Here is a 12,698-nt window from a genome sequence, read left to right as displayed (position 1 = left end):
ATTTGTTTCCCCAAAATAGTGCAGGTAGCCAAGATTACCTAGGTTATTTACACTAACAGTTACCCTGGAAAATTGTTGAACCTTGTCGGTCCACAACAAAGACACAAAGCTCTACCTCATGCTGAGCTGTAAAGGAAGGGGGAGGGACCCCAAAATCCTACTAAGTCATTCCATGGAGGGCAAGAGAGAGAGCAGCAATGCTTAGCAGTGAAGTGCTGCAATTAGTTCAGAGCTTAGCTCCTGGACTCTCGGGGAATAGTAAAAATTGTCACCCAGTGCTGTTAAACTGCTAAGATCATCCAGCAGAAAATAAACTCAGTGGTTTGCAAGAATCAGCATAACCCATTCATTTCATGGGAGCAGCCCTCGGAGAGCACAGTACGTGACTCACTGGGGATGAGAGTTTGTAAGTGGCAGACCTACTAAATACATGCAGATAGTCCCAAGCACAGAGACGATATGGTGAGAATCTAAGCCAAAAACTGTATTTCAAGGTAAGGCTGGAAAAAGCAGGAAGTGGGTTTTTTCACCTTATTCATTAGGGAAAGTGAATGTGAATGTAGTACAAGACGTAAGGCACCTGTGTTGTGAGTAAAAGGGCTGGGAGCAGAGCTGAGTGCGAGGGAAATCCAGGCAGGAGGTGAGAAGCATCTGAACAAGATCCACTTGAGATCTATGCAGCTTGTCTCCAGACTCCAAATATTTCCAAATCATAAGAGCACTTGCATGGCAGATGGCAGCTGGGGCTCATTTTTGCTTTGACTGCGTGAAAGTGAAACGCGTCCCTCCCCATCAAACAGCAGAACAGAGCTCTTGTAACAATGGCACAGGTGACTAATAAGAAAGAAGGATGCCTGCACCTCAGTGCAACAAAAAGAAGGGTGTCCCAGTGCAGTTCCTCAGTGGGATTCAGATGCCCTGCATGGGGAAGGACTGCAGGAAGGGGTCACGGACTAGTCTGCTGCCAGGCAAGGATGGAGAGGGCACAAGGAGCCACATCTTACTCAGCATCTGCAGGACCGTGACTGGTGTGTAAACGAGAACAGCACCCATCTGCCAAAACAGCCTGGCCTCTTGCTTCGGGGCAGGAGACAGACAGCTGTGTCCTGGGTTTCACTGCCAGCAGTGCCTGTTACAGAATGTTGTATTTATTCTTTTCAAATTTTTTGTAAAGTCATGAAAAAACAAAAGAAAAAAGAGAGGGTGGTGGGAGCTGAGGGGGAGCATAGGCTATGCTGTACTTCCATGCACAGAGCACCAAGGAGTTATTCTGTTACATAAGGTTGAGCACACATCAAATATGTCTTGTTGGGGTTTCATATTTACTAGTTATTTGTAGGGAGTGAGGAGCAGACTTGGGACCTTGGGCAGAAAAAAAAAGGCAGAGATAACTCTGGGAACTGTCTGTATTTTTTTTTCCCTATGTTCACCCCTAATTCAAACTAAATTTTGAGTAGGGAATTTTTAGTAAGGGGTCCATGTTTTTCCTTTAAGTACCTCTGAATGTCATCTGGTTGATTTGTTTGGCAGTCCAGCTGCAGTGCTCTGCCACCTCCACAGTATTGTGGTTATAAATGCTCACACACCTCCGTAACTTTGTCCATAATTTACACAGTATGAAGGAGAACACTGCGGCTGAATGATGGGTTCCGTGCTCTGCTCCACAAATCTAAGAAACTGCGCAGGAATGTGGGTACACCTCTTCACAAAGAGTAGCAAGGGTGTTTTGGAGAATATAACATTTCCCTAATGCCACAAAAAATGCGTCAATTTCAGTTTTCTTCCATGGAATTAATTACTTTTTACAGTCAAATGAAGGAACTTGAAAAAGAAAAAAGGAATAATCCCAATATTTGTTTCTTGTCAGGGAAAGCATATGGCCTTCTCATGAGAGTCCATTAAAAAATCAGTGGAGAGACTGCATGCAGGGCTTCTGTACATGCAGAGAGGATATTTGCTAGCATAGGGTAAAGTGGTTACTGCTCCTCACCGAAATAAAGCCACCCAAGTCCCAACTTCAGACACTGTAACCTTTTCTAAGGACTTACCTGAAAAGACACCGTGCTTAGCTTAGGGAGTGACTCCATAAGCAAGCTGATCTTGCTTATTTGCTATTGATAAACTTTTTGTTTATACATCAAGTGGCTGAGAGAAATAATAGAAACTATGTGGCTTAATTTGGGCATAAATTAACTGCGATTTCCACAGCATGCATTTACTAAAAGTAATTAGCAGCACAGTAGTGGCTGTGAGGAATGTTGATCATCTGCTTTCTGTCCTAGGGGCTGTGATGCTCACATCCCTGTGTGCAGATCCCATGCAGAGGCAGCACCAGGCAGTTCAGAGGGGACCCCGGTGCTTTTTGAAGAGCTGCTGCCCTGCTCCTTGGCTGGTTTTAGCCTCAACACCTATATCAAGACTGTCACAGCCATGCCCCTTTCTCCCCACGACAAGGGGAGGTAGTTATCCCCATTTTACTGATCTAGGGTGCAGACACACAAAATAACTTGCACTGACTCGTACAGAAAAGTTGCGAGAGATACACAAAAAGAAGAAAGCTTTCCTAAAACCCTGCCCAAAACCTAGCCAGACACCAGCCCTCTGATAACCCGAGGAAAACAAAATAAAGGTAGGCTGCTACATGACTAAATGACTCTAACCTGGGGAACTATCTCAACTGCAGCCATCTGAGAGCAGACACCCCAGGCAGCAGGGACAGGGTACTGGCTTTACTGATTCCCTTCTAGTCTTTAAGGAACCTTTTTGGCAGATTTTCATTTTTTAAATGCTCTCAGTGATACAAACCCAGTCCTTCCCCCTCCTACACTCTTCACTTGGGCTGCAGTGTATTTAATATCATTTTGCCCTGACCTGATTAGGAAGAGCAGAGGTTTGGGATAACAAAACACCTGCAGAAAGACCCCAGCAGCTTTAACACTGCAGCTCTCAGGTGCATCATGACCCTGGTCCCAAGGGGGGGCTCTTCGTCCTCAGTTTCCTTTCACAAAAACCCCTGCTGTGGGAAGTGAAGTGGCCTGGCTGCCTGCATGATGCTTTTTAGATGATGCAATGAGCATTGCCACACATCTTCTTCCCTAGGGACCAATTTGTCTCCTTCCAGCTTCAAAGTGCTGTTTCATTTCCACGAGCAGGGGCATTAATTAGCAACAGGGCTCACCTGAAGCCACCTATACCTGCAGTTAAAGCAGCTAATGGAAAGGCCACTGCAAGGCTCCTCAGGTGCTGGTAAGCTGCAGCTGGGTTCTACTTATATCCTGACATGACTTTCTGAAATGTTACAAGCCAAAAAAAAAAATCCCTAAATGGCTCTGCTAATCTAGAAAAGCTGTGCTTATGCCCTACCCTTTGGTATAGCCTTTCTTGGAAATACCTCCCTCTTCCTCTTCGTATATATATACACACACATACATACATCAGGTGAATTTTTTTCATGTTCTTGTCAGCTTCAAGCAGTGCTCCTGAAAGAAAACAGAGGCAAAACAAAACTGTGGAAAAGTTGCATCAATGATGAGCAAAAATAATACAGGTTCTTTGCAGCCACGTTTTGTTTTTTGATTTTATTTTTTTTTTTTATCAGCACTTCAGCCAGTCTCTTTTCTAGAAATGTTGATCATTTTAACTTAGCAGTACCTATGAAAGTTCCTAATGTCCTTTTGGAGCATGTTTTGTTCTTGTATGTAATAATGCTACTGTACTTGAAGGTCCGTAGGTTTACAGAACTCGTACCAGAAATAATGTGCAGTGGTTTTGATTCCTGGTCTTTTGTTTCAGCTATGAGCTTCTTCCTTTATTCCTAGGAGGGCTCTTCTTTGCTGTTATCAATTAGGAAGTATCCAGAAGTGTTTGTGAAGTCCTGCCTCCTGCTTCAGACTGAATCACTTTGGTTGTATCATTCGTATGATCTATTTCTCATTAGTATTGTAAGTCTGTTAGCTGCAAGTCAGAGACAGGCTCCCCAGGGTACCAGGCACACATAACAAGTATCCCTAAAGAAATTGAGAGACTGAGCCTTATTTCTCCTTTCAAATCTCTAACAAAAATGGGAAATAAAAAGAAAAAAATTTTTTCTTCCATGAACCTATAGAGTATGTGATTCACAGATACACGTGGCTGCCGTGTATTCATGCTTCCTTGAAGATTCAATGGGCTATGAAACCTTCGTGATTTGTTCATCAGCCTCATTTGAAGCTGGGTTGTTGTCTTTTTCCATGTTTAAAGCTCAACTTCTGTATATAAGCTACAGTAGTTCACTGTGGCCAAAAATACCTTAAAATCTCCCTGAAGCAGCCCTCTAATTTAGCCCATTCTGGAGGCTGGCTCTGTAAGTGTAGAATGTCTGGAGGTCTCCAGCAAGCTGGAACACAATAAAGAATAGAAAGCAGACCTTTACCAGCTCAGCTCATTCCCAATAAAGCATCCAGCCACGTACAACATGTACCTCCCTCTGCAAAGCAAGCTTTTCCCCTTCCTTTCTTCTGATGGAAGTACCCTTCCACCCAAACAAAACCCACCGCTGCCCTGGAGGGAGTGACCCCTCTGCCTGCTTGGGCTGGATCTGCATGATGGGGAGTGCAGGGGAGGACTGGGGCAGGACAGAGCCATCCAGGCTTCTATTTCTAGACGAGAGGGCTCTCAGTGTGCCCACCAGCAGACATGAAGCTGGTGGGGCTTTGTCTGGGTCCACAGAGAGCTGGACCTGTGCAAAATAGGGCTGGTCTGCTGCTCATGTGCACCCTCCAACCCTGGTTTTCCTGAGGCCTGAGCACTGGGGAGAGGCTGCATGGTGAAATCCAGGGCAGGATCCTGCTTTAAAAAAAGCAGGATGCTACTGAAAGGCCTGGCGTGGAGACGGGTGCTAAGCCAAGTGTCCAAAGTCAGCCTGGGAATGGCGGTGATGTCTGCAGGACCATCGAGGTGGGTTGGACCTCTATTTGCTTGTTCATCCATTACATGAACGCTTCAGGATGAAAGGAAGACCAAAGGTGATAGCAGAGCTAATGTGAACTGCAACTGCTGGAATAGCTGTCTTTCTGTTCACTCAGAGAAAAGAACAAATGTTATTGAACCTTAAAATCAAGCCTGACCATTTCTAAAGAGAGAATGTGACTGGAGTACCAGCATGCAGCCCTGCTCAGCCACCAACCAGCAGGCTGTCAAGCTGATTAGAGTTTCAGGAAAAAGCAGCTGTGTAAAAGATCCTAAAGCATAGGAAAGAAGATGCTTGAGCAATAAATCTTTCCTTGCAGCTACATGCTGATAATGGCCTTTCCTACCATCCATCCGAGTTTGCCTCTCTCCATAGCAGCCACGCCAGAGCCCTCCAGCCCTGATGGAGCAGCTGCTGAGCTTAATGGTGCTGCAGGACCAGTGCAGGGGGGTGCTGAGCTCCTGGCAGGGTGGGAAAAGGGCTGCAGGGTGTGCAGGAGTGTTGTGAAGGAACCTTCCCCAGCCCTCTCATCCCTCCAGGGCAGGAAGCAAAATAGCTGGCTTGCTGGCACCTGCTCTGCTGCTGGCCTGGCAAATGTTCTGTGGTTTTTATTGCTCCTGCGTCAGGGAACTGACCAGAGAGCTACAGGGAATGTAGGGCTGCTTTCACCCCTTGGGGCAGTTCGTGTTGTGTCCATCCTCTTCTGGACGATGTGGGTACAAAGCAAAATCCTTCCACAACATAGGAGCAAGCAGGGATCCTTCTGGCCTGGGCTGAGTGGAAAATGCTGCCCTTGCTATGTGGAGCCCTGCAAAGGCAGCCTGAGCTAATGGAGCTTCAATGCCAGCTGCATTCAGCTCCTGTTCTCAGCTCGGACCCATTACCAACTGGAAAAGCTGGTTCAGATCGGTGGGAGAACAGGAAAGAAAAACAAGCTATAGCTGCGGAGCTGGGCTGTGCCCAGAGCTGCACCGTGCAGCGTGCGTGCAGAAGTCCCGTCTGTCTGTTGATGTATCCACACCGTGTGCGTGCAGCCCCCCCGCGCACATATGTTTTGATCTTAGCTTCCTGACGATCAGCTCCAGGAGTTGGTCCAACAAGCTCTGGCTGTGTTTCCATTCAAATGCTGTGTAAGAAGCATGCTCGTACAAAGGTTGCGTTTGCAACAGGAGGATGAAAAGCCAGGGGTAGTCTTTGTCTCTTTTCTGCCTGTCAGTAACATAGCTAATTTGGGCTCTCATTTTAAATAATCCCCCTAATCTATCAAATCTGATTGCAAAACATGAAATTGATGAGCCTGAAGATACTCAGCAGCAAATCAATGCCTGGGCTGAAGAGAACTCTGGAGTTCAAGACAAGGAGAAACTGAGGGATGGGGGATATGCTGGGGCTAACCACATTGTTGGAAGGGCTGGAAGTGAGGGCCAGCAGGCAGTTTGTGCCATGTTTTTTCCCCACCTAAGAGAAGGAAGGGGTTTTTTGCTCTCTGCAGCAGAGCCATGAGCCCACAAATGCTGAAGAACTGGGGAAGGGCTGAAGCAAGAGCCTGACTTGGCAGTGCTGCTGTGAGTAGAGCTGCTCGGTTACTGCAGCCAGGGGTTGACTTGGTATCCCTGTAGTTACACAGCAGCCATCAGACAACTTATTATCAGAACCAGGAGCTTAATGAGTCTGTGATACAGGGGGAACCTCTGCAGGACCACAAAGGTGTGGGAACAGCTTGGAGACAGATGGACGCTCTGCAGAGCCTGAGCTGCCACCTACACCCTGCTCCCCGTGGCGTGCTGCAGCTCGCTGCTCTCGAGTGAGACCCAGAAGGAAATATCTTTGTTTCCTCGCTAGCAGAAGGATTAGCCAAGAGGCTTCTCTCCACACAGCTGCTGAGGCAGATCAGGTGTAATCCTCAGCAGGTGCAATGCCTTGGCCCTGCTGGTGCTCAGGGAGCGGAGCTGAGCCATGCCTGCAAAGGACCTGGCCAGGCACAGCCGGTGCAGGTCCCTGGGCTTGGTGGTGGCTCCAAGCTGTTCTCTAGCAGGAGAGACTTCCCACAGCTCTCTGGCTCATTTTCCATCCTGCTTTCATATCCGTGTATTTAGCACTCTGTGCTGCATGTGATTTTAAGCTTGGGTTTTGATGAACAAGTTTGCTTAAGGGAAATGGGTGCCAGGAAGGCTGATGTCTGTGTCCTAGGGACAAAGTTGGAGCTAGGTGGAAATGCCCATGGTTATTCCAGTGAAAACAAATTCTTTCTTTGCTCATTCAGAGATTTTCAAGGACTGACAGGCATATATTTTTAATTACCGTTAAAATACCACATATTCAAGTGCTCCAGTTGTCCTGAAGAGACAGACCTGATTTAAGTTTCTCCCTTTGAAAGAAGCCATCGAAACTTTCTGGGCTTTCTTCTGTCTTGAGGGATGTTCTGGGATGTTGCATGCAAACAATGCTGCTCTGCTTTCAAGATGCAGCAAAAGGTTTTCTAGGCACCTGAGGCACACGTTCAGCTGCTCTTATTTATTTTCCTTCCCAGGTCTGCCTGCTGGGTGCTTGCTTCTCTGGGTGATGCACCCGTCCTGCCCAACATCTCCAGGGCAGCAGGGTCCTGCCTGGCCTTGGCTTTGAGCAGGAGGTAGCTCTGTGGCATCGGCCATTTCACCTGCCCTGAACCCGGTGCTGCTGCACTTCCAAGGCCTTTCAAGCTGCCTTTAGTCCAGATAAGGCTTGGAGGGTGAAGAGGCAACAAAAGCACTTAATCCATTTAACTGTCAGTGGAAACCTCGGCAGAGAAGAGAGCAAACCATTGGGGGAAGACTTCTCTGCAGTTGTATACTGGGGATTTCCTACAGCTGCAGCCCTCCCTGCCTGTGTGTTCTGGTAATGAATACTAACGATCCTTCACTTCTATTTTAATTGCCTGCCTATCAAGCTTTGTTAATCTTCCCCATTTTCCTTAATCTTTCATCGAGTGTCACTTTTTTGTGTGTTTCTTCTGTGGTGACAAGGCATTTAAACATTTCACTAAATAGCAAAAAAGTTTTTTTTAAAGGGAAGAAAGAAAACCTCCCCTTTGCATCTGGAATGTTCATTTTCCAGATTAGAAGATAAGTGGCTGTGGTATCTAATTATAATGAATAGGTTAATTAAAGAATATTTAGATCCCATCCTTCCAAAGCAGCTCCTGTAGACTGTTTCAAAGTCAGACTGTTCATAACCTAAGCAATACTTGCAGCTAAAACAGGGTTTCTTCCCAAACGCCAGAGAGATGCTAACAGCATTTTAGCCAGCAGCTCAGCAAGTGTTTGATCTCTACTTTGCTGAATGAGGAAGGCTCTGACCAGCAGGAAGCCAGAATCATCGCTGTAGTAAATGTTGTCTACTCATCTTTACTTCCAGAATTCGTACTGACCCTATAGCCACAAGGAGCATACATCCCCAGCTATAACAACGAGTGAAGAAATGCCAGTCCAGGAGCTCGGACCACATGGATCCAGGCCTTTAAATGCCAGAACTCCAGCAGGCTGCCAACAGAGGCTGGGAATCTGACAGTGTTATTACCAGAATCTGAAAGGACTTAGTGGGTCCCAGCTAATTCATCACCCCAGTCAGCCCTGCTTTACCTCCCCTAAAAGCCATTTTTTGAGTGACTGTAAAGGTCTTGAGAAATGAGACCCCTCCAAGATCTACACTATGTCTCAAACTCTGCAGTGGGTGATGTGAGTGTGATGGTGTCTTTTTTGTTGTTCTGGGGATGCACCACTACACTCATTCCAAAGCTTGCCAAGCACCTGAGGCCCCCACCAGTCCTGGCCAGAGCTGCAAGCTTTGCAAGAAGTAAATTTTTTTTATTTATTTGTTTACATGCAAATTTAGTTAGTTAAAAAGGAGTTAGTGCTCCTTATGGAGAGAGCAGTTTTTCCCTTGTTGATTTACTGTTCTAATGGGCGCATCCTTAGGTAGCACATGTGAAGGTCAACTCAATTTGTTTAAACCCAATAAAGAACAAATTACTGTAGAAAAAAAAAAAAAAAGCCCATTAAACTGAGCATACCTGGCTGCTTTCATATGATGATTGCTGCATCTCTTCCATCTGTGAATGCAGGAGCCGGAAACTATTTATGTAAGGTGGGAGCCTTCTGGATCCAGCCCATGTGGGGATTTGTCATTGCATTTGTCTTTGGCTTCAAGTCTCTTTCTTTTGCCCTTGAGTGTTTCTTCATATAAGCAGTTTTACCAATGATGTTCCCTCCTGCCCTGCTTAAGAGATGGCTCATTGTTTACCAGGACATATTTAGACACTGAAAATATGCTTTTCTTTCAAGAGAGTTTCTGATGCGTGTTGATTTGAGGTCTGCATCAGCAAATGAGATTGGGAGAGAGAAAAAACAAACAGGGCTAAGGGGAAAAAATAGCTTGATGTTCAACATCTACTAATGAAGGCTGTCCAATTATGGAAATCTGCTTTCAAAATCTTAAGTTTGTTGGGAACAATGGGATCTTCTTTCTTCTCAGATCTCTTATGGCAGTCTCAGTGGCTGGGCTTTGACAACTTTGACACTGGCTTGTGCTGTCACCCAACAGAAACTTATGTGAAGTTTGGGATGACCTCTCATCATGCTGCAGGAGCTTTTCAGTACATCCTCACCTTGCTCTTCCCGGAACTGCTGTCCATCAGATGTTTTTTAAAGCTCAGGGTATACTGCTACAACTGCTTCCTTGGTCTCATTGGGAATTTCCCAGGCCACAGGCTGTCCTGATAAAACTGTAGGGAGACACAAAGAGCACAGACCCTGCACAGCATGGAAATTTGAGAGTGAAAGAATGGCATCACCCCACATTTTATTTCTGTGATTGAAATCATAGTAATGTGCTTACACAAGTGATGAACGCAGCTGGTCTTTGTGGTCCTGGAGTCTGGTTCTCTGCTCTTCTTTCATAGCACTTGGGTTGTGTCAGCTTCCCACTGCTAGGAAATGGGATTCTTTGCTCACAGTGGGATAAATCAGGCATGACTGCATTGAAAATTATGGTGCTGCTGGTGTGACAGGTTAATTGATCCCTAAACGTCATCTTTCGGCAAGGCTTTGCAGAGCGTTCATCACTGCTCTTGCAGGCCATGCCACCAGTGTGGTTTTCTTTCCTACGAAAACATAACATTATCTGAAGAAGTAGTAGATTTTTGTTTGAGGGGGAAGGTGGAGGAGTTTCCAACAAAAGAGCCACTGAAGCAGCCCAGCCCACATCCTCTGCATACTCCAGAGGGAAGCAGAAGAATATCCAGTGTAGAAGGGTGTGCGATAGCAGATGCTGTGCACACAGTCTGTGCAGAGCTGCTATAAGGAGTTAGATGACGTTTTTAAATAGGACACCAAATGCCCCTCCTGATATGCGGGGTTATTTCTGACAGTCCTTATTCTGCTTCTTTGCCAAATATTGCCATGCTCTGGACCTGCTGTGAGGGGTTCCAAAGCTAATCTGTGCATTACATGAAAACAGCGTTTCCTTCTATGGCTTCGTTTTGAATTTCTTCATGGGGCTCTTCCAAAAACCAAGGAACAAAAATTCCTGGGACTGTCAGGCTGAGGTGCTGCCTCACCAGCCAAGAAACCTCAATTTTGAGCCATGTAGAACTGGAGGGTTACTTTGGAGACAGACGTTCGATAGCAATAACTAGGTAGATGCTGGCAAGAATTAGTTACAAACCCTGGCTGCAACTGACCCTTCCTCACCAAGGGGACTTGCTGAAATGACCTTGCAGGGAAAGCAGCAGGCAAGGAATGAGCTGAAGGACACGCACCACGCACCCCCCTGCCAGGGCTTGCTGCAAAAATTAAAATAGGCTGTCCCTTCCCTCCTCCTATCCTTTGCCTCTTGCTGCATTTGAACTTGCTACAGCAACCCTTGCAGCTGATGAACTGCGTTTTGGTAAGAGCCGAGCTCTCCAGCACCAAATCATCTGCTGCCTTTGTGTTTACATTGCACTTAGATATGTTGCATCAACAGTCAGCCTTGGCTCCTGCTGTGTGCTCACATGGATGTGCTCCCTCCTCTGCGAAGCGCTGCAGAGAGCTCGCTTTCCCACTTCTTGAGGCACTGGGAATGCTTCCCTGTGAATTAACCCAAGGAGGGAGGCTCGCAGAGGAAGTGGGTCAGCAGGCTCCGTGTTGGCAGCAGCCAGGAGAGGAGCGAACAAGCACAAAGAGGAGTTGTGGGCGACTGCTATTAAGGACTCTCCACAGAGGAATTTGTTGAATGCTGCTAGCGAGGCTGCTGGGGAAGTTCGCACAGTCCCTCCCCACGCTGGCAGCGGAGGCAAGGAAGCAGCCGTGAGAAGCAGGCACTCAGTGCACAAGTGAGAAAGAGGAGACGTGAAAATCCCTCAGCTGAACACTTGGGCGGTGATTTGGCACCCCCACCCTCCAAGATGTGAAGGAGTGTTTGTAGGCAAGCCCTTCAGCTGTGGGATCCAAGCACAGGCAGGCAGGCTCGCTGTGTGCTGATGCAGCCTGGGCTGGGTGTGATGCTGGCGAGCTGCTGGCTTCTGCTTGCAAGGAGCGCTCGGTGGGAGTGAAGTGTACAGAAAAATCACTACGGATCCTGCAAGAAGGTGGCCTGTAGGGAGCAGTGGCTTGTTTATGCACATGCTCTTAAAGGCCCTAAGGCACTGCAGGTACCAGGGATGCGCTCCTGTGAAATCCTGCTGCTCGCTGCCAACTCTGGGAGCCCTTCCGTAGACAGGTGGTTGCTGTTTTAATTAAACCTGCTTTGACCAGCTATGTAGAGAGGAGTTTAAAGCAACAGCAATTATAAGCTCTTAATCCATTGCAACGTGGGAGTGGAAGACGGTTTGCTAACCAAAATAGTTCTGCAAACTGGGCCACAAAGCAGTAAAATGCAAGTCCTGGGAAGACTGAAGAGGACAAGCAGCTGATAAGGATGGGGACAGGGTGAGGAGACTTTGTGGAAAGGCAGAGCAGAGCCTTCATCTTGTGGTGCAGAGGCAGTGGTAACAGCTGGCTTGTTTCTTCAGCTGGTGTAGATCAGTCTCAGCCAGTCCAGAAAACGAGCTGTAATCATCTATCAATGAAAGCCTCTGTTTGTAGCAAGCTGGTAAACAGTCACGATTTGGGATCCCCCTGAAGAAAGGACTGAATATTTACATGAAAGGAGTGGCCGTTGAATTAACTCTTTGTGCCCATTTCCTCCCTTATATTTTGGCAGTCGGGTTTATCTTGTCTTCTTCCACCTTCCTATCATGCAGGCATGAATACACCAACCTGATGCCAAGCACTGACGGGATTCTTGCGTCCAGGGCACACAACGCGTGATAGCAACTAGAAGCTTTTGTGAGGCTGTGAAGGCAGAACAAATTTTCTGCTCTCCAGTTTGTACAACTTGTCCTTAGGACTGCAAAATGCAAAGACAAATTCATCTGTCAAATGCCAACCGCACACAATGCTGTAGCAGGGACTGGGGCTGAGCTGTCAGCAGCAGGGACAGTATTTGGGAGCCACTTGTTAGATCTGAAAACAAAGGGGGGAGAGGAAAAGTTTACCCTGTTTTAAGGCTTTTCTGGAGCTGTAGCAAGGTGTAAATGGTACAGGGCAGCAAAAAGAGGACACAGTAAGTCTGAAAAATTGCCCACTGTGCAAGGAAAGCATCCTGACTTGGCTATTTGTCCACATTTCATCCAGCGCCTGGACCAGAGGGAGACAATACCCTCACCTCAGACCCCCTTTCAAAATGTAGGGAA

The 12,698-nt window shown here is 46.9% G+C and overlaps 1 long non-coding RNA gene across 1 annotated transcript; it reads left to right on the top strand.

Moving 5' to 3' along the window:
- The first annotated feature begins 6,031 nt into the window (after positions 1–6,031).
- On the top strand, positions 6,032–10,275 carry LOC311422549. The gene is made up of 3 exons (XR_014685409.1): positions 6,032–6,752; positions 7,479–7,822; positions 8,342–10,275. It is a non-coding gene; the product is annotated as an uncharacterized lncRNA (long non-coding RNA).
- The last annotated feature ends 2,423 nt before the right edge of the window (positions 10,276–12,698 follow it).

The sequence above is a fragment of the Aythya ferina genome (genome assembly GCF_964211825.1).
Source record: "Aythya ferina genome assembly, chromosome: 22".
Taxonomy (NCBI): domain Eukaryota; kingdom Metazoa; phylum Chordata; class Aves; order Anseriformes; family Anatidae; genus Aythya; species Aythya ferina.
This window is presented reverse-complemented; position numbering and strand designations above follow the sequence as displayed.